General features: G+C 34.2%; 18 non-coding genes and 6 pseudogenes across 18 annotated transcripts; 19 read left to right on the forward strand and 5 right to left on the reverse strand.

Annotated features, from left to right (window-relative positions):
• The first annotated feature begins 874 nt into the window (after positions 1–874).
• On the forward strand, positions 875–992 carry LOC142222740 (5S ribosomal RNA; annotated as a pseudogene).
• A 386-nt stretch (positions 993–1,378) lies between these two features.
• LOC142222721 (5S ribosomal RNA) lies at positions 1,379–1,497 on the forward strand. Its single transcript, XR_012718388.1, has one exon. It is a non-coding gene; the product is annotated as a 5S ribosomal RNA (ribosomal RNA).
• A 400-nt stretch (positions 1,498–1,897) lies between these two features.
• LOC142222781 (5S ribosomal RNA) lies at positions 1,898–2,016 on the forward strand (annotated as a pseudogene).
• Positions 2,017–2,167: 151 nt separating this feature from the next.
• Positions 2,168–2,274, reverse strand: LOC142222820 (U6 spliceosomal RNA). Its single transcript, XR_012718417.1, has one exon. It is a non-coding gene; the product is annotated as a U6 spliceosomal RNA (small nuclear RNA).
• Positions 2,275–4,616: 2,342 nt separating this feature from the next.
• Positions 4,617–4,735, forward strand: LOC142222697 (5S ribosomal RNA). The gene has a single exon (XR_012718365.1). It is a non-coding gene; the product is annotated as a 5S ribosomal RNA (ribosomal RNA).
• Positions 4,736–5,121: 386 nt separating this feature from the next.
• LOC142222733 (5S ribosomal RNA) lies at positions 5,122–5,240 on the forward strand. The gene has a single exon (XR_012718392.1). It is a non-coding gene; the product is annotated as a 5S ribosomal RNA (ribosomal RNA).
• Positions 5,241–5,642: 402 nt separating this feature from the next.
• LOC142222718 (5S ribosomal RNA) lies at positions 5,643–5,761 on the forward strand. Its single transcript, XR_012718386.1, has one exon. It is a non-coding gene; the product is annotated as a 5S ribosomal RNA (ribosomal RNA).
• A 394-nt stretch (positions 5,762–6,155) lies between these two features.
• LOC142222764 (5S ribosomal RNA) lies at positions 6,156–6,274 on the forward strand (annotated as a pseudogene).
• A 151-nt stretch (positions 6,275–6,425) lies between these two features.
• LOC142222821 (U6 spliceosomal RNA) lies at positions 6,426–6,532 on the reverse strand. The gene has a single exon (XR_012718418.1). It is a non-coding gene; the product is annotated as a U6 spliceosomal RNA (small nuclear RNA).
• A 2,343-nt stretch (positions 6,533–8,875) lies between these two features.
• Positions 8,876–8,994, forward strand: LOC142222699 (5S ribosomal RNA). The gene has a single exon (XR_012718367.1). It is a non-coding gene; the product is annotated as a 5S ribosomal RNA (ribosomal RNA).
• Positions 8,995–9,380: 386 nt separating this feature from the next.
• LOC142222744 (5S ribosomal RNA) lies at positions 9,381–9,499 on the forward strand. Its single transcript, XR_012718393.1, has one exon. It is a non-coding gene; the product is annotated as a 5S ribosomal RNA (ribosomal RNA).
• A 402-nt stretch (positions 9,500–9,901) lies between these two features.
• Positions 9,902–10,020, forward strand: LOC142222885 (5S ribosomal RNA). Its single transcript, XR_012718475.1, has one exon. It is a non-coding gene; the product is annotated as a 5S ribosomal RNA (ribosomal RNA).
• Positions 10,021–10,414: 394 nt separating this feature from the next.
• Positions 10,415–10,533, forward strand: LOC142222765 (5S ribosomal RNA; annotated as a pseudogene).
• Positions 10,534–10,684: 151 nt separating this feature from the next.
• Positions 10,685–10,791, reverse strand: LOC142222822 (U6 spliceosomal RNA). Its single transcript, XR_012718419.1, has one exon. It is a non-coding gene; the product is annotated as a U6 spliceosomal RNA (small nuclear RNA).
• Positions 10,792–13,153: 2,362 nt separating this feature from the next.
• LOC142222700 (5S ribosomal RNA) lies at positions 13,154–13,272 on the forward strand. The gene has a single exon (XR_012718368.1). It is a non-coding gene; the product is annotated as a 5S ribosomal RNA (ribosomal RNA).
• Positions 13,273–13,658: 386 nt separating this feature from the next.
• Positions 13,659–13,777, forward strand: LOC142222668 (5S ribosomal RNA). Its single transcript, XR_012718338.1, has one exon. It is a non-coding gene; the product is annotated as a 5S ribosomal RNA (ribosomal RNA).
• Positions 13,778–14,168: 391 nt separating this feature from the next.
• Positions 14,169–14,287, forward strand: LOC142222755 (5S ribosomal RNA). Its single transcript, XR_012718394.1, has one exon. It is a non-coding gene; the product is annotated as a 5S ribosomal RNA (ribosomal RNA).
• Positions 14,288–14,687: 400 nt separating this feature from the next.
• Positions 14,688–14,806, forward strand: LOC142222766 (5S ribosomal RNA; annotated as a pseudogene).
• A 151-nt stretch (positions 14,807–14,957) lies between these two features.
• On the reverse strand, positions 14,958–15,064 carry LOC142222841 (U6 spliceosomal RNA). Its single transcript, XR_012718438.1, has one exon. It is a non-coding gene; the product is annotated as a U6 spliceosomal RNA (small nuclear RNA).
• A 2,366-nt stretch (positions 15,065–17,430) lies between these two features.
• Positions 17,431–17,549, forward strand: LOC142222767 (5S ribosomal RNA). Its single transcript, XR_012718395.1, has one exon. It is a non-coding gene; the product is annotated as a 5S ribosomal RNA (ribosomal RNA).
• Positions 17,550–17,935: 386 nt separating this feature from the next.
• LOC142222785 (5S ribosomal RNA) lies at positions 17,936–18,054 on the forward strand. The gene has a single exon (XR_012718397.1). It is a non-coding gene; the product is annotated as a 5S ribosomal RNA (ribosomal RNA).
• Positions 18,055–18,445: 391 nt separating this feature from the next.
• LOC142222779 (5S ribosomal RNA) lies at positions 18,446–18,564 on the forward strand. The gene has a single exon (XR_012718396.1). It is a non-coding gene; the product is annotated as a 5S ribosomal RNA (ribosomal RNA).
• A 400-nt stretch (positions 18,565–18,964) lies between these two features.
• Positions 18,965–19,083, forward strand: LOC142222768 (5S ribosomal RNA; annotated as a pseudogene).
• A 151-nt stretch (positions 19,084–19,234) lies between these two features.
• On the reverse strand, positions 19,235–19,341 carry LOC142222823 (U6 spliceosomal RNA). Its single transcript, XR_012718420.1, has one exon. It is a non-coding gene; the product is annotated as a U6 spliceosomal RNA (small nuclear RNA).
• Positions 19,342–20,906: the final 1,565 nt, after the last annotated feature.

The following is a 20,906-nucleotide window of genomic DNA, read 5'->3' on the forward strand; positions in this document are numbered from 1 at the left end:
TATTAATAAATAAAATTATGTTTTTTTTTACTACATTGAATACATTGGTTCTTGTGCGATTAGCGTGGTTGGAACTTACGTACAGGACCTCTTTGGAACACCGCGTTTTGTTGGCATTGTTGAACTATTTTATATTAATTTTTTCTGCAGATTGTCTCTATGTTATAAGCTTTGTAAAATAACGTGTGTTGTTGGCATTTCCCAACCTTTTTATACAAATATTTATCGTTTCCCACCACATTAAGTTATAGCCTTCAATGTCTATCACACAATAAAGAATATACCATTTTTGGTAGATGTCTACCAAAAATATGTGGCAACCTTGCTTTCGACATGTCTGCAAATGGACCCCAAGAGGATCAATTTTCCGATTTGGCAACATTAAAAAAAAAGTCCACTTGACCTTAACGTTGTCAGTGGAAGACATTGTATTTTTTGCATGGTGACTTATTATATCATCATGTCGAAAATTGGTAATAACTACCTATTACGGTAACAATAACAGCTGTTGCTAAAATTTTGCATACATTCGTTGCAAATAGTAACCAATATTTAAAAGTGTTTCCTAGCTTTTCCGAGAATATGGACTTAGATACACTTTTGGCATAGAAATTTTGAAAAAAAACTGTAGAATAAAATGTTGAACCAATTTAATTCTCTTAGGAAAATTTAATGACCTGGAAAAGTTGACAACTAAAAATCGTATAACTTATTTCTTTTGGTTTTGTTTTCACAGGGGCGTAGCATTTAAACCAAAATATTCATAACATCAACCTCAACATTGAACTAAAACAAACGTCATTCATTTGATTCCAATTGAACGTATTCCATACCGCTAATTGATGATAAGATATCAAAATTTCAATCTTCTTTCGCCAACGACCATACCACGCTGAGTACATCGGTTCTCGTCCGATCACCGAAATTAAGCAGCGTCGGGCGCGGTTAGTACTTAGATGGGGACCGCTTGGGAACACCGCGTGTTGTTGGCATCGTCAAAATTTTTATACCAATTTCCATGATTTCACGTTTTGCTTGTATTTTTATACATCCCTTGTAAATAACAACTATATTCGATCATTTGTAGCTTTTTGAAGGAAATGGAAATAGAAATATATAACAACAAGTCTTATGGAATGGCATTTTGAACTAATTCCTTAATTTTTAAAACTTAAAAATGTTGGAAATTATGCGAAAAATATTATGAATTCCAATTATAGGCTTCATTATAGTTTCTTTCGACATAGCTTAAAAAGTTTTAAAACTGTCCTTAACGTAAACATCATTGTTGAAGCAAAAGTACACAATAAGCTATTCAATTGTAATCAAAACAATTTCTCTAGTTGATGATATGGAGTCAAATAGTCAAGCATCTCTCGCCAACGACCATACCACGCTGAGTACATCGGTTCTCGTCCGATCACCGAAATTAAGCAGCGTCGGGCGCGGTTAGTACTTAGATGGGGGACCGCTTGGGAACACCGCGTGTTGTTGGCATTGTCCAATTTTTTATATAAATTTCTATCGTTTCGCTTTTTGCTTATATTTTTATGCATTACTTGTACATAACAACTATATTCGTTGATTTCGAGATTTTTGAAGGAAGTGGAAATCGATGTACTTTTGCATAGAAATGTTTAAAAATAATTCATGTAGAATATCAGTTTGAACAAATTCCTTAATTTTTAAAACTTAAAAATATTGAAAATTATGCGGATACAATTATGAATTCCTTTTCGGCTGCATTATAGTTTCTTTTGACATAGATTAAAAAGTTTTAAAACTGTCCTTAACGTAAACATAATTGATGAAGCAAAAATACCTATTAAGTTATTTAATTCCAATTGAAACAATTCCTTTAGTTGATGATATGAAGTCAAATAGTCAACAATCTCTCGCCAACGACCGTACCACGCTGTGTACATCGGTTCTCGTCCGATCACCGAAATTAAGCAGCGTCAGGCGCGGTTAGTACTTTGATGGTGGACCGCTTGGGAACACCGTGTGTTGTTGGCATTGTTCAACTATTTTATATTAATCTTTTGCATATTGTCACAAGCGTTGTGAAATAGCTTTCTTTGAACTATATATGTTTGTAAAGAAAAGTAACCGTGGAAAAAATGAAAATTTTGCACTATGTCCATCCACAAGAGGGAAAAATAATGTAAAAAATGTGGAACGCTTCACGATTTTGCGTGTCATCCTTGCGCAGGGGCCATGCTAATCTTCTCTGTATCGTTCCAATTTTAGTATATGTTCTGCCGAAGCAAGAACGGAGTTCAGTATTTAATTTCCCTACTTATACGTAACTTTAAAGAAAAAACATATGGGAATTATCTCGGTGCAAACACTTTATTTTCGAAATCGTATTACAAGGTATGAAGCTAACTTTTCATACAAAAGGGTAATTTAAAACATTTAAAAACGTGAAGTGTTCTTTGTCTGTATTCCACTGATCTTAGTACCTGAAACAATGTCTTAAGGGTGAATTGTATCTATTTATAGACTGTCTACCAAAGATATATCAGATTTAAATAGCCATTAATGTGCAAACAACTTCATCGCTTCTTTTAAGCGTGAATTTGTATCTATTTTTAAACCATAAGCCGAATTTTTTGGTGATTTCCAATTAACAGGAATGTACTGTTTTTGTTTATTATAAAATCTATTAACATTAGAAATATCAATCAATTAGTATAATACAAGTAGCAGTTTTCGCTAATGTCTCCACTGCTTCTGTAAAATCTGGTTCATACTTTAGCTGATTGTTTTCCAAAATACTTGCAATTATCAGAGTCGATTCTATTTTCATGCGCCTTATATTTCAATGAACTTGTACTTGTTTTACTTTCAAACTTCTCCGAACTGACATTTTTTAAGTATTCCCCGTCTTTTGTTTTAAAAATATCTCCCCAGTTCTTCACAGATAGTTAGATATTACATTGGCCAACGAACTCTTTTTGAATATGATCCCATATTCCTTTGGGGGAAGGTTAATCCGTTACTTCTGTATCCACGTTATGTACACAGTTTTCAACATACCAAATCGTATTTCTTTACATGGTTACTTGTTATACCACCATACCAAATATTCGTAATAAGTACCTATTACGGAGTATTGTAAACGAAATGTATGAGCATCAAATGTAATGAGACAGCACATTGCCTTCTTAATAAAGAATTCATTAGCAACATCGACAGCTTCTGCTACCTAGGCAGCGTGATTACAGCAGACGGCGGCACTGATGACGATGTAAATTCTCGGATACAGAAAGCAAGAAACTCTTACCACGAGCTCCGATATATGGAAATCAAATAATCTTACACCGAAAACCTAAATAAACATATATAATGTATGCGTTAAAACTGTGCTATTGTATGGATCCTAGACCTGGCTTGTAACCTACAGGGTCAAGCAGAAACTACATGCTTTTAGCAACAGATGTATTCGCAATATTCAAAAAATTTGGTGGCCACGTAATATATCCAACAAGGCACATTTCGAAATGGCCGATCAAGACATTATAAATAAACAAATTAAAATGAAAAAGTAGAACTTGTTGGGGCACAACATTCGAAAGACATATGATGAAATATGTCACGACACCCTCGAATGGAGTTCTCAAGAATCAAGGAGGAGAGGCAGACCAAAGAAAAACTGGAGGCAAACAATTTTCAACGAAACTGGCAAATCTTTTGCCCACCTACGCTACATCTCAGCGGAAAGAGGCCGATGGAGATTCTTTGTACACAGCCTATTAATTATTAATAAATAAAATTATGTTTTTTTTTACTACATTGAATACATTGGTTCTTGTGCGATTAGCGTGGTTGGAACTTCCGTACAGGACCTCTTTGGAACACCGCGTTTTGTTGGCATTGTTGAACTATTTTATATTAATTTTTTCTGCAGATTGTCTCTATGTTATAAGCTTTGTAAAATAACGTGTGTTGGCATTTCCCAACCTTTTTATACAAATATTTATCGTTTCCCACCACATTAAGCTATAGCCTTCAATGTCTATCACACAATAAAGAATATACCATTTTTGGTAGATGTATACCAAAAATATGTGGCAACCTTGCTTTCGACATGTCTGCAAATGGACCCCAAGAGGATCAATTTTCCGATTTGGCAACATTAAAAAAAAGTCCACTTGACCTTAACGTTGTCAGTGGAAGACATTGTATTTTTTGCATGGTGACTTATTATATCATCATGTCGAAAATTCGTAATAACTACCTATTACGGTAACAATAACAGCTGTTGCTAAAATTTTGCATACATTCGTTGCAAATAGTAACCAATATTTAAAAGTTTTTCCTAGCTTAGATACACTTTTGGCATAGAAATTTTGAAAAAAAAACTGTAGAATAAAATGTTGAACCAATTTAATTCTCTTAGGAAAATTTAATGACCTGGAAAAGTTGACAACTAAAAATCGTATAACTTATTTCTTTTGGTTTTGTTTTCACAGGGGCGTAGCATTTAAACCAAAATATTCATAACATCAACCTCAACATTGAACTAAAACAAACGTCATTCATTTGATTCCAATTGAACGTATTCCATACCGCTAATTGATGATAAGATATCAAAATTTCAATCTTCTTTCGCCAACGACCATACCACGCTGAGTACATCGGTTCTCGTCCGATCACCGAAATTAAGCAGCGTCGGGCGCGGTTAGTACTTAGATGGTGGACCGCTTGGGAACACCGCGTGTTGTTGGCATCGTCAAAATTTTTATACCAATTTCCATGATTTCACGTTTTGCTTGTATTTTTATACATCCCTTGTAAATAACAACTATATTCGATCATTTGTAGCTTTTTGAAGGAAATGGAAATAGAAATATATAACAACAAGTCTTATGGAATGGCATTTTGAACTAATTCCTTAATTTTTAAAACTTAAAAATGTTGGAAATTATGCGAAAAATATTATGAATTCCAATTATAGGCTTCATTATAGTTTCTTTCGACATAGCTTAAAAAGTTTTAAAACTGTCCTTAACGTAAACATCATTGTTGAAGCAAAAGTACCCAATAAGCTATTCAATTGTAATTAAAACAATTTCTCTAGTTGATGATATGGAGTCAAATAGTCAAGCATCTCTCGCCAACGACCATACCACGCTGAGTACATCGGTTCTCGTCCGATCACCGAAATTAAGCAGCGTCGGGCGCGGTTAGTACTTAGATGGGGGACCGCTTGGGAACACCGCGTGTTGTTGGCATTGTCCAATTTTTTATATAAATTTCTATCGTTTCGCTTTTTGCTTATAATTTTATACATTACTTGTACATAACAACTATATTCGTTGATTTCGAGATTTTTGAAGGAAATGGAAATCGATGTACTTTTGCATAGAAATATATAACAACAAGTCTTATGGAATGGCATTTTGAACTAATTCCTTAATTTTTAAAACTTAAAAATGTTGGAAATTATGCGAAAAATATTATGAATTCCCATTATAGGCTTCATTATAGTTTCTTTCGACATAGCTTAAAAAGTTTTAAAACTGTCCTTAACGTAAACATCATTGTTGAAGCAAAAGTACCCAATAAGCTATTCAATTGTAATTAAAACAATTTCTCTAGTTGATGATATGAAGTCAAATAGTCAAGCATCTCTCGCCAACGACCATACCACGCTGAGTACATCGGTTCTCGTCCGATCACCGAAATTAAGCAGCGTCGGGCGCGGTTAGTACTTAGATGGAGGACCGCTTGGGAACACCGCGTGTTGTTGTCCAATTTTTTATATAAATTCCTATCGTTTCGCTTTTTGCTTATATTTTTATGCATTACTTGTACATAACAACTATATTCGTTGATTTCGAGATTTTTGAAGGAAGTGGAAATCGATGTACTTTTGCATAGAAATGTTTAAAAATAATTCATATAGAATATCAGTTTGAACAAATTCCTTAATTTTTAAAACTTAAAAATATTGAAAATTATGCGGATACAATTATGAATTCCTTTTCGGCTGCATTATAGTTTCTTTTGACATAGATTAAAAAGTTTTAAAACTGTCCTTAACGTAAACATAATTGATGAAGCAAAAATACCTATTAAGTTATTTAATTCCAATTGAAACAATTCCTTTAGTTGATGATATGAAGTCAAATAGTCAACAATCTCTCGCCAACGACCGTACCACGCTGAGTACATCGGTTCTCGTCCGATCACCGAAATTAAGCAGCGTCAGGCGCGGTTAGTACTTTGATGGTGGACCGCTTGGGAACACCGTGTGTTGTTGGCATTGTTCAACTATTTTATATTAATCTTTTGCATATTGTCACAAGCGTTGTGAAATAGCTTTCTTTGAACTATATATGTTTGTAAAGAAAAGTAACCGTGGAAAAAATGAAAATTTTGCACTATGTCCATCCACAAGAGGGAAAAATAATGTAAAAAATGTGGAACGCTTCACGATTTTGCGTGTCATCCTTGCGCAGGGGCCATGCTAATCTTCTCTGTATCGTTCCAATTTTAGTATATGTTCTGCCGAAGCAAGAACGGAGTTCAGTATTTAATTTTCCTACTTATACGTAACTTTAAAGAAAAAACATATGGGAATTATCTCGGTGCAAACACTTTATTTTCGAAATCGTATTACAAGGTATGAAGCTAACTTTTCATACAAAAGGGTAATTTAAAACATTTAAAAACGTGAAGTGTTCTTTGTCTGTATTCCACTGATCTTAGTACCTGAAATAATGTCTTAAGGGTGAATTGTATCTATTTATAGACTGTCTACCAAAGATATATCAGATTTAGATAGCCATTAATGCGCAAACAACTTCATCGCTTCTTTTAAGCGTGAATTTGTATCTATTTTTAAACCATAAGCCGAATTTTTTGGTGATTTCCAATTAACAGGAATGAACTGTTTTTGTTTATTATAAAATCTATTAACATTAGAAATATCAATCAATTAGTATAATACAAGTAGCAGTTTTCGCTAATGTCTCCACTGCTTCTGTAAAATCTGGTTCATACTTTAGCTGATTGTTTTCCAAAATACTTGCAATTATCAGAGTCGATTCTATTTTCATGCGCCTTATATTTCAATGAACTTGTACTTGCTTTACTTTCAAACTTCTCCGAACTGACTTTTTTTAAGTATTCCCCGTCTTTTGTTTTAAAAATATCTCCCCAGTTCTTCACAGATAGTTAGATATTACATTGGCCAACGAACTCTTTTTGAATGTGATCCCATATTCCTTTGGGGGAAGGTTAATCCGTTACTTCTGTAGCCACGTTATGTACACAGTTTTCAACATACCAAATCGTATTTCTTTACATGGTTACTTATTATACCACCATACCAAATATTCGTAATAAGTACCTATTACGGAGTATTGTAAACGAAATGTATGAGCATCAAATGTAATGAGACAGCACATTGCCTTCTTAATAAAGAATTCATTAGCAACATCGACCGCTTCTGCTACCTAGGCAGCGTGATTACAGCAGACGGCGGCACTGATGACGATGTAAATTCTCGGATACAGAAAGCAAGAAACTCTTACCACGAGCTCCGATATATGGAAATCAAATAATCTTACACCGAAAACCTAAATAAACATATATAATGTATGCGTTAAAACTGTGCTATTGTATGGATCCTAGACCTGGCTTGTAACCTACAGGGTCAAGCAGAAACTACATGCTTTTAGCAACAGATGTATTCGCAATATTCAAAAAATTTGGTGGCCACGTAATATATCCAACAAGGCACATTTCGAAATGGCCGATCAAGACATTATAAATAAACAAATTAAAATGAAAAAGTAGAACTGGTTGGGGCACAACATTCGAAAGACATATGATGAAATATGTCACGACACCCTCGAATGGAGTTCTCAAGAATCAAGGAGGAGAGGCAGACCAAAGAAAAACTGGAGGCAAACAATTTTCAACGAGACTGGCAAATCTTTTTCCCACCTACGCTACATCTCAGCGGAAAGAGGCCGATGGAGACTCTTTGTACACAGCCTATTAATTATTAATAAATAAAATTATGTTTTTTTTTTACTACATTGAATACATTGGTTCTTGTGCGATTAGCGTGGTTGGAACTTCCGTACAGGACCTCTTTGGAACACCGCGTTTTGTTGGCATTGTTGAACTATTTTATATTAATTTTTTCTGCAGATTGTCTCTATGTTATAAGCTTTGTAAAATAACGTGTGTTGGCATTTCCCAACCTTTTTATACAAATATTTATCGTTTCCCACCACATTAAGCTATAGCCTTCAATGTCTATCACACAATAAAGAATATACCATTTTTGGTAGATGTATACCAAAAATATGTGGCAACCTTGCTTTCGACATGTCTGCAAATGGACCCCAAGAGGATCAATTTTCCGATTTGGCAACATTAAAAAAAAGTCCACTTGACCTTAACGTTGTCAGTGGAAGACATTGTATTTTTTGCATGGTGACTTATTATATCATCATGTCGAAAATTCGTAATAACTACCTATTACGGTAACAATAACAGCTGTTGCTAAAATTTTGCATACATTCGTTGCAAATAGTAACCAATATTTAAAAGTTTTTCCTAGCTTAGATACACTTTTGGCATAGAAATTTTGAAAAAAAAACTGTAGAATAAAATGTTGAACCAATTTAATTCTCTTAGGAAAATTTAATGACCTGGAAAAGTTGACAACTAAAAATCGTATAACTTATTTCTTTTGGTTTTGTTTTCACAGGGGCGTAGCATTTAAACCAAAATATTCATAACATCAACCTCAACATTGAACTAAAACAAACGTCATTCATTTGATTCCAATTGAACGTATTCCATACCGCTAATTGATGATAAGATATCAAAATTTCAATCTTCTTTCGCCAACGACCATACCACGCTGAGTACATCGGTTCTCGTCCGATCACCGAAATTAAGCAGCGTCGGGCGCGGTTAGTACTTAGATGGTGGACCGCTTGGGAACACCGCGTGTTGTTGGCATCGTCAAAATTTTTATACCAATTTCCATGATTTCACGTTTTGCTTGTATTTTTATACATCCCTTGTAAATAACAACTATATTCGATCATTTGTAGCTTTTTGAAGGAAATGGAAATAGAAATATATAACAACAAGTCTTATGGAATGGCATTTTGAACTAATTCCTTAATTTTTAAAACTTAAAAATGTTGGAAATTATGCGAAAAATATTATGAATTCCAATTATAGGCTTCATTATAGTTTCTTTCGACATAGCTTAAAAAGTTTTAAAACTGTCCTTAACGTAAACATCATTGTTGAAGCAAAAGTACCCAATAAGCTATTCAATTGTAATTAAAACAATTTCTCTAGTTGATGATATGGAGTCAAATAGTCAAGCATCTCTCGCCAACGACCATACCACGCTGAGTACATCGGTTCTCGTCCGATCACCGAAATTAAGCAGCGTCGGGCGCGGTTAGTACTTAGATGGGGGACCGCTTGGGAACACCGCGTGTTGTTGGCATTGTCCAATTTTTTATATAAATTTCTATCGTTTCGCTTTTTGCTTATAATTTTATACATTACTTGTACATAACAACTATATTCGTTGATTTCGAGATTTTTGAAGGAAATGGAAATCGATGTACTTTTGCATAGAAATATATAACAACAAGTCTTATGGAATGGCATTTTGAACTAATTCCTTAATTTTTAAAACTTAAAAATGTTGGAAATTATGCGAAAAATATTATGAATTCCCATTATAGGCTTCATTATAGTTTCTTTCGACATAGCTTAAAAAGTTTTAAAACTGTCCTTAACGTAAACATCATTGTTGAAGCAAAAGTACCCAATAAGCTATTCAATTGTAATTAAAACAATTTCTCTAGTTGATGATATGAAGTCAAATAGTCAAGCATCTCTCGCCAACGACCATACCACGCTGAGTACATCGGTTCTCGTCCGATCACCGAAATTAAGCAGCGTCGGGCGCGGTTAGTACTTAGATGGGGGACCGCTTGGGAACACCGCGTGTTGTTGTCCAATTTTTTATATAAATTTCTATCGTTTCGCTTTTTGCTTATATTTTTATGCATTACTTGTACATAACAACTATATTCGTTGATTTCGAGATTTTTGAAGGAAGTGGAAATCGATGTACTTTTGCATAGAAATGTTTAAAAATAATTCATATAGAATAACAGTTTGAACAAATTCCTTAATTTTTAAAACTTAAAAATATTGAAAATTATGCGGATACAATTATGAATTCCTTTTCGGCTGCATTATAGTTTCTTTTGACATAGATTAAAAAGTTTTAAAACTGTCCTTAACGTAAACATAATTGATGAAGCAAAAATACCTATTAAGTTATTTAATTCCAATTGAAACAATTCCTTTAGTTGATGATATGAAGTCAAATAGTCAACAATCTCTCGCCAACGACCGTACCACGCTGAGTACATCGGTTCTCGTCCGATCACCGAAATTAAGCAGCGTCAGGCGCGGTTAGTACTTTGATGGTGGACCGCTTGGGAACACCGTGTGTTGTTGGCATTGTTCAACTATTTTATATTAATCTTTTGCATATTGTCACAAGCGTTGTGAAATAGCTTTCTTTGAACTATATATGTTTGTAAAGAAAAGTAACCGTGGAAAAAATGAAAATTTTGCACTATGTCCATCCACAAGAGGGAAAAATAATGTAAAAAATGTGGAACGCTTCACGATTTTGCGTGTCATCCTTGCGCAGGGGCCATGCTAATCTTCTCTGTATCGTTCCAATTTTAGTATATGTTCTGCCGAAGCAAGAACGGAGTTCAGTATTTAATTTTCCTACTTATACGTAACTTTAAAGAAAAAACATATGGGAATTATCTCGGTGCAAACACTTTATTTTCGAAATCGTATTACAAGGTATGAAGCTAACTTTTCATACAAAAGGGTAATTTAAAACATTTAAAAACGTGAAGTGTTCTTTGTCTGTATTCCACTGATCTTAGTACCTGAAATAATGTCTTAAGGGTGAATTGTATCTATTTAAAGACTGTCTACCAAAGATATATCAGATTTAGATAGCCATTAATGCGCAAACAACTTCATCGCTTCTTTTAAGCGTGAATTTGTATCTATTTTTAAACCATAAGCCGAATTTTTTGGTGATTTCCAATTAACAGGAATGAACTGTTTTTGTTTATTATAAAATCTATTAACATTAGAAATATCAATCAATTAGTATAATACAAGTAGCAGTTTTCGCTAATGTCTCCACTGCTTCTGTAAAATCTGGTTCATACTTTAGCTGATTGTTTTCCAAAATACTTGCAATTATCAGAGTCGATTCTATTTTCATGCGCCTTATATTTCAATGAACTTGTACTTGCTTTACTTTCAAACTTCTCCGAACTGACTTTTTTTAAGTATTCCCCGTCTTTTGTTTTAAAAATATCTCCCCAGTTCTTCACAGATAGTTAGATATTACATTGGCCAACGAACTCTTTTTGAATGTGATCCCATATTCCTTTGGGGGAAGGTTAATCCGTTACTTCTGTAGCCACGTTATGTACACAGTTTTCAACATACCAAATCGTATTTCTTTACATGGTTACTTATTATACCACCATACCAAATATTCGTAATAAGTACCTATTACGGAGTATTGTAAACGAAATGTATGAGCATCAAATGTAATGAGACAGCACATTGCCTTCTTAATAAAGAATTCATTAGCAACATCGACCGCTTCTGCTACCTAGGCAGCGTGATTACAGCAGACGGCGGCACTGATGACGATGTAAATTCTCGGATACAGAAAGCAAGAAACTCTTACCACGAGCTCCGATATATGGAAATCAAATAATCTTACACCGAAAACCTAAATAAACATATATAATGTATGCGTTAAAACTGTGCTATTGTATGGATCCTAGACCTGGCTTGTAACCTACAGGGTCAAGCAGAAACTACATGCTTTTAGCAACAGATGTATTCGCAATATTCAAAAAATTTGGTGGCCACGTAATATATCCAACAAGGCACATTTCGAAATGGCCGATCAAGACATTATAAATAAACAAATTAAAATGAAAAAGTAGAACTGGTTGGGGCACAACATTCGAAAGACATATGATGAAATATGTCACGACACCCTCGAATGGAGTTCTCAAGAATCAAGGAGGAGAGGCAGACCAAAGAAAAACTGGAGGCAAACAATTTTCAACGAGACTGGCAAATCTTTTGCCCACCTACGCTACATCTCAGCGGAAAGAGGCCGATGGAGATTCTTTGTACACAGCCTATTAATTATTAATAAATAAAATTATGTTTTTTTTTACTACATTGAATACATTGGTTCTTGTGCGATTAGCGTGGTTGGAACTTACGTACAGGACCTCTTTGGAACACCGCGTTTTGTTGGCATTGTTGAACTATTTTATATTAATTTTTTCTGCAGATTGTCTCTATGTTATAAGCTTTGTAAAATAACGTGTGTTGTTGGCATTTCCCAATCTTTTTATACAAATATTTATCGTTTCCCACCACATTAAGCTATAGCCTTCAATGTCTATCACACAATAAAGAATATACCATTTTTGGTAGATGTATACCAAAAATATGTGGCAACCTTGCTTTCGACATGTCTGCAAATGGACCCCAAGAGGATCAATTTTCCGATTTGGCAACATTAAAAAAAAGTCCACTTGACCTTAACGTTGTCAGTGGAAGACATTGTATTTTTTGCATGGTGACTTATTATATCATCATGTCGAAAATTGGTAATAACTACCTATTACGGTAACAATAACAGCTGTTGCTAAAATTTTGCATACATTCGTTGCAAATAGTAACCAATATTTAAAAGTTTTTCCTAGCTTTTCCGAGAATATGGACTTAGATACACTTTTGGCATAGAAATTTTGAAAAAAAACTGTAGAATAAAATGTTGAACCAATTTAATTCTCTTAGGAAAATTTAATGACCTGGAAAAGTTGACAACTAAAAATCGTATAACTTATTTCTTTTGGTTTTGTTTTCACAGGGGCGTAGTATTTAAACCAAAATATTGATAACATCAACCTCAACATTGAACTAAAACAAACGTCATTCATTTGATTCCAATTGAACGTATTCCATACCGCTAATTGATGATAAGATATCAAAATTTCAATCTTCTTTCGCCAACGACCATACCACGCTGAGTACATCGGTTCTCGTCCGATCACCGAAATTAAGCAGCGTCGGGCGCGGTTAGTACTTAGATGGTGGACCGCTTGGGAACACCGCGTGTTGTTGGCATCGTCAAAATTTTTATACCAATTTCCATGATTTCACGTTTTGCTTGTATTTTTATACATCCCTTGTAAATAACAACTATATTCGATCATTTGTAGCTTTTTGAAGGAAATGGAAATAGAAATATATAACAACAAGTCTTATGGAATGGCATTTTGAACTAATTCCTTAATTTTTAAAACTTAAAAATGTTGGAAATTATGCGAAAAATATTATGAATTCCAATTATAGGCTTCATTATAGTTTCTTTCGACATAGCTTAAAAAGTTTTAAAACTGTCCTTAACGTAAACATCATTGTTGAAGCAAAAGTACCCAATAAGCTATTCAATTGTAATCAAAACAATTTCTCTAGTTGATGATATGGAGTCAAATAGTCAAGCATCTCTCGCCAACGACCATACCACGCTGACTACATCGGTTCTCGTCCGATCACCGAAATTAAGCAGCGTCGGGCGCGGTTAGTACTTAGATGGGGGACCGCTTGGGAACACCGCGTGTTGTTGGCATTGTCCAATTTTTTATATAAATTTCTATCGTTTCGCTTTTTGCTTATAATTTTATACATTACTTGTACATAACAACTATATTCGTTGATTTCGAGATTTTTGAAGGAAATGGAAATCGATGTACTTTTGCATAGAAATATATAACAACAAGTCTTATGGAATGGCATTTTGAACTAATTCCTTAATTTTTTAAACTTAAAAATGTTGGAAATTATGCGAAAAATATTATGAATTCCCATTATAGGCTTCATTATAGTTTCTTTCGACATAGCTTAAAAAGTTTTAAAACTGTCCTTAACGTAAACATCATTGTTGAAGCAAAAGTATTTCAATTGTAATTAAAACAATTTCTCTAGTTGATGATATGAAGTCAAATAGTCAAGCATCTCTCGCCAACGACCATACCACGCTGAGTACATCGGTTCTCGTCCGATCACCGAAATTAAGCAGCGTCGGGCGCGGTTAGTACTTAGATGGGGGACCGCTTGGGAACACCGCGTGTTGTTGGCATTGTCCAATTTTTTATATAAATTTCTATCGTTTCGCTTTTTGCTTATATTTTTATGCATTACTTGTACATAACAACTATATTCGTTGATTTCGAGATTTTTGAAGGAAGTGGAAATCGATGTACTTTTGCATAGAAATGTTTAAAAATAATTCATATAGAATAACAGTTTGAACAAATTCCTTAATTTTTAAAACTTAAAAATATTGGAAATTATGCGGATACAATTATGAATTCCTTTTCGGCTGCATTATAGTTTCTTTTGACATAGATTAAAAAGTTTTAAAACTGTCCTTAACGTAAACATAATTGATGAAGCAAAAATACCTATTAAGTTATTTAATTCCAATTGAAACAATTCCTTTAGTTGATGATATGAAGTCAAATAGTCAACAATCTCTCGCCAACGACCGTACCACGCTGAGTACATCGGTTCTCGTCCGATCACCGAAATTAAGCAGCGTCAGGCGCGGTTAGTACTTTGATGGTGGACCGCTTGGGAACACCGTGTGTTGTTGGCATTGTTCAACTATTTTATATTAATCTTTTGCATATTGTCACAAGCGTTGTGAAATAGCTTTCTTTGAACTATATATGTTTGTAAAGAAAAGTAACCGTGGAAAAAATGAAAATTTTGCACTATGTCCATCCACAAGAGGGAAAAATAATGTAAAAAATGTGGAACGCTTCACGATTTTGCGTGTCATCCTTGCGCAGGGGCCATGCTAATCTTCTCTGTGTCGTTCCAATTTTAGTATATGTTCTGCCGAAGCAAGAACGGAGTTCAGTATTTAATTTCCCTACTTATACGAAAAAACATATGGGAATTATCTCGGTGCAAACACTTTATTTTCGAAATCGTATTACAAGGTATGAAGCTAACTTTTCATACAAAAGGGTAATTTAAAACATTTAAAAACGTGAAGTGTTCTTTGTCTGTATTCCACTGATCTTAGTACCTGAAACAATGTCTTAAGGGTGAATTGTATCTATTTATAGACTGTCTACCAAAGATATATCAGATTTAAATAGCCATTAATGTGCAAACAACTTCATCGCTTCTTTTAAGCGTGAATTTGTATCTATTTTTAAACCATAAGCCGAATTTTTTGGTGATTTCCAATTAACAGGAATGTACTGTTTTTGTTTATTATAAAATCTATTAACATTAGAAATATCAATCAATTAGTATAATACAAGTAGCAGTTTTCGCTAATGTCTCCACTGCTTCTGTAAAATCTGGTTCATACTTTAGCTGATTGTTTTCCAAAATACTTGCAATTATCAGAGTCGATTCTATTTTCATGCGCCTTATATTTCAATGAACTTGTACTTGTTTTACTTTCAAACTTCTCCGAACTGACATTTTTTAAGTATTCCCCGTCTTTTGTTTTAAAAATATCTCCCCAGTTCTTCACAGATAGTTAGATATTACATTGGCCAACGAACTCTTTTTGAATATGATCCCATATTCCTTTGGGGGAAGGTTAATCCGTTACTTCTGTATCCACGTTATGTACACAGTTTTCAACATACCAAATCGTATTTCTTTACATGGTTACTTGTTATACCACCATACCAAATATTCGTAATAAGTACCTATTACGGAGTATTGTAAACGAAATGTATGAGCATCAAATGTAATGAGACAGCACATTGCCTTCTTAATAAAGAATTCATTAGCAACATCGACAGCTTCTGCTACCTAGGCAGCGTGATTACAGCAGACGGCGGCACTGATGACGATGTAAATTCTCGGATACAGAAAGCAAGAAACTCTTACCACGAGCTCCGATATATGGAAATCAAATAATCTTACACCGAAAACCTAAATAAACATATATAATGTATGCGTTAAAACTGTGCTATTGTATGGATCCTAGACCTGGCTTGTAACCTACAGGGTCAAGCAGAAACTACATGCTTTTAGCAACAGATGTATTCGCAATATTCAAAAAATTTGGTGGCCACGTAATATATCCAACAAGGCACATTTCGAAATGGCCGATCAAGACATTATAAATAAACAAATTAAAATGAAAAAGTAGAACTGGTTGGGGCACAACCTTCGAAAGACATATGATGAAATATGTTACGACACCCTCGAATGGAGTTCTCAAGAATCAAGGAGGAGAGGCAGACCAAAGAAAAACTGGAGGCAAACAATTTTCAACGAGACTGGCAAATCTTTTGCCCACCTACGCTACATCGCAGCGGAAAGAGGCCGATGGAGATTCTATGTACACAGCCTATGTTCTTGACGTAATTTGCTGAATAATAATATAAAATTATGTTTTTTTTACTACATTGAATACATTGGTTCTTGTGCGATTAGCGTGGTTGGAACTTACGTACAGGACCTCTTTGGAACACCGCGTTTTGTTGGCATTGTTCAACTATTTTATATTAATTTTTTCTGCAGATTGTCTCTATGTTATAAGCTTTGTAAAATAACGTGTGTTGTTGGCATTTCCCAACCTTTTTATACAAATATTTATCGTTTCCCACCACATTAAGCTATAGCCTTCAATGTCTATCACACAATAAAGAATATACCATTTTTGGTAGATGTATACCAAAAATATGTGGCAACCTTGCTTTCGACATGTCTGCAAATGGACCCCAAGAGGATCAATTTTCCGATTTGGCAACATTAAAAAAAAGTCCACTTGACCTTAACGTTGTCAGTGGAAGACATTGTATTTTTTGCATGGTGACTTATTATATCATCATGTCGAAAATTGGTAATAACTACCTATTACGGTAACAATAACAGCTGTTGCTAAAATTTTGCATACATTCGTTGCAAATAGTAACCAATATTTAAAAGTTTTTCCTAGCTTTTCCGAGAATATGGACTTAGATACACTTTTGGCATAGAAATTTTGAAAAAAAACTGTAGAATAAAATGTTGAACCAATTTAATTCTCTTAGGAAAATTTAATGACCTGGAAAAGTTGACAACTAAAAATCGTATAACTTATTTCTTTTGGTTTTGTTTTCACAGGGGCGTAGTATTTAAACCAAAATATTGATAACATCAACCTCAACATTGAACTAAAACAAACGTCATTCATTTGATTCCAATTGAACGTATTCCATACCGCTAATTGATGATAAGATATCAAAATTTCAATCTTCTTTCGCCAACGACCATACCACGCTGAGTACATCGGTTCTCGTCCGATCACCGAAATTAAGCAGCGTCGGGCGCGGTTAGTACTTAGATGGGGGACCGCTTGGGAACACCGCGTGTTGTTGGCATCGTCAAAATTTTTATACCAATTTCCATGATTTCACGTTTTGCTTGTATTTTTATACATCCCTTGTAAATAACAACTATATTCGATCATTTGTAGCTTTTTGAAGGAAATGGAAATAGAAATATATAACAACAAGTCTTATGGAATGGCATTTTGAACTAATTCCTTAATTTTTAAAACTTAAAAATGTTGGAAATTATGCGAAAAATATTATGAATTCCAATTATAGGCTTCATTATAGTTTCTTTCGACATAGCTTAAAAAGTTTTAAAACTGTCCTTAACGTAAACATCATTGTTGAAGCAAAAGTACCCAATAAGCTATTCAATTGTAATCAAAACAATTTCTCTAGTTGATGATATGGAGTCAAATAGTCAAGCATCTCTCGCCAACGACCATACCACGCTGACTACATCGGTTCTCGTCCGATCACCGAAATTAAGCAGCGTCGGGCGCGGTTAGTACTTAGATGGGGGACCGCTTGGGAACACCGCGTGTTGTTGGCATTGTCCAATTTTTTATATAAATTTCTATCGTTTCGCTTTTTGCTTATAATTTTATACATTACTTGTACATAACAACTATATTCGTTGATTTCGAGATTTTTGAAGGAAATGGAAATCGATGTACTTTTGCATAGAAATATATAACAACAAGTCTTATGGAATGGCATTTTGAACTAATTCCTTAATTTTTTAAACTTAAAAATGTTGGAAATTATGCGAAAAATATTATGAATTCCCATTATAGGCTTCATTATAGTTTCTTTCGACATAGCTTAAAAAGTTTTAAAACTGTCCTTAACGTAAACATCATTGTTGAAGCAAAAGTATTTCAATTGTAATTAAAACAATTTCTCTAGTTGATGATATGAAGTCAAATAGTCAAGCATCTCTCGCCAACGACCATACCACGCTGAGTACATCGGTTCTCGTCCGATCACCGAAATTAAGCAGCGTCGGGCGCGGTTAGTACTTAGATGGGGGACCGCTTGGGAACACCGCGTGTTGTTGGCATTGTCCAATTTTTTATATAAATTTCTATCGTTTCGCTTTTTGCTTATATTTTTATGCATTACTTGTACATAACAACTATATTCGTTGATTTCGAGATTTTTGAAGGAAGTGGAAATCGATGTACTTTTGCATAGAAATGTTTAAAAATAATTCATATAGAATAACAGTTTGAACAAATTCCTTAATTTTTAAAACTTAAAAATATTGGAAATTATGCGGATACAATTATGAATTCCTTTTCGGCTGCATTATAGTTTCTTTTGACATAGATTAAAAAGTTTTAAAACTGTCCTTAACGTAAACATAATTGATGAAGCAAAAATACCTATTAAGTTATTTAATTCCAATTGAAACAATTCCTTTAGTTGATGATATGAAGTCAAATAGTCAACAATCTCTCGCCAACGACCGTACCACGCTGAGTACATCGGTTCTCGTCCGATCACCGAAATTAAGCAGCGTCAGGCGCGGTTAGTACTTTGATGGTGGACCGCTTGGGAACACCGTGTGTTGTTGGCATTGTTCAACTATTTTATATTAATCTTTTGCATATTGTCACAAGCGTTGTGAAATAGCTTTCTTTGAACTATATATGTTTGTAAAGAAAAGTAACCGTGGAAAAAATGAAAATTTTGCACTATGTCCATCCACAAGAGGGAAAAATAATGTAAAAAATGTGGAACGCTTCACGATTTTGCGTGTCATCCTTGCGCAGGGGCCATGCTAATCTTCTCTGTATCGTTCCAATTTTAGTATATGTTCTGCCGAAGCAAGAACGGAGTTCAGTATTTAATTTCCCTACTTATACGTAACTTTAAAGAAAAAACATATGGGAATTATCTCGGTGCAAACACTTTATTTTCGAAATCGTATTACAAGGTATGAAGCTAACTTTTCATACAAAAGGGTAATTTAAAACATTTAAAAACGTGAAGTGTTCTTTGTCTGTATTCCACTGATCTTAGTACCTGAAACAATGTCTTAAGGGTGAATTGTATCTATTTATAGACTGTCTACCAAAGATATATCAGATTTAAATAGCCATTAATGTGCAAACAACTTCATCGCTTCTTTTAAGCGTGAATTTGTATCTATTTTTAAACCATAAGCCGAATTTTTTGGTGATTTCCAATTAACAGGAATGTACTGTTTTTGTTTATTATAAAATCTATTAACATTAGAAATATCAATCAATTAGTATAATACAAGTAGCAGTTTTCGCTAATGTCTCCACTGCTTCTGTAAAATCTGGTTCATACTTTAGCTGATTGTTTTCCAAAATACTTGCAATTATCAGAGTCGATTCTATTTTCATGCGCCTTATATTTCAATGAACTTGTACTTGTTTTACTTTCAAACTTCTCCGAACTGACATTTTTTAAGTATTCCCCGTCTTTTGTTTTAAAAATATCTCCCCAGTTCTTCACAGATAGTTAGATATTACATTGGCCAACGAACTCTTTTTGAATATGATCCCATATTCCTTTGGGGGAAGGTTAATCCGTTACTTCTGTATCCACGTTATGTACACAGTTTTCAACATACCAAATCGTATTTCTTTACATGGTTACTTGTTATACCACCATACCAAATATTCGTAATAAGTACCTATTACGGAGTATTGTAAACGAAATGTATGAGCATCAAATGTAATGAGACAGCACATTGCCTTCTTAATAAAGAATTCATTAGCAACATCGACAGCTTCTGCTACCTAGGCAGCGTGATTACAGCAGACGGCGGCACTGATGACGATGTAAATTCTCGGATACAGAAAGCAAGAAACTCTTACCACGAGCTCCGATATATGGAAATCAAATAATCTTACACCGAAAACCTAAATAAACATATATAATGTATGCGTTAAAACTGTGCTATTGTATGGATCCTAGACCTGGCTTGTAACCTACAGGGTCAAGCAGAAACTACATGCTTTTAGCAACAGATGTATTCGCAATATTCAAAAAATTTGGTGGCCACGTAATATATCCAACAAGGCACATTTCGAAATGGCCGATCAAGACATTATAAATAAACAAATTAAAATGAAAAAGTAGAACTGGTTGGGGCACAACCTTCGAAAGACATATGATGAAATATGTTACGACACCCTCGAATGGAGTTCTCAAGAATCAAGGAGGAGAGGCAGACCAAAGAAAAACTGGAGGCAAACAATTTTCAACGAGACTGGCAAATCTTTTGCCCACCTACGCTACATCGCAGCGGAAAGAGGCCGATGGAGATTCTATGTACACAGCCTATGTTCTTGACGTAATTTGCTGAATAATAATATAAAATTATGTTTTTTTTACTACATTGAATACATTGGTTCTTGTGCGATT

This window comes from Haematobia irritans, chromosome 1 (assembly GCF_050003625.1).
Source record: "Haematobia irritans isolate KBUSLIRL chromosome 1, ASM5000362v1, whole genome shotgun sequence".
NCBI lineage: Eukaryota > Metazoa > Arthropoda > Insecta > Diptera > Muscidae > Haematobia > Haematobia irritans.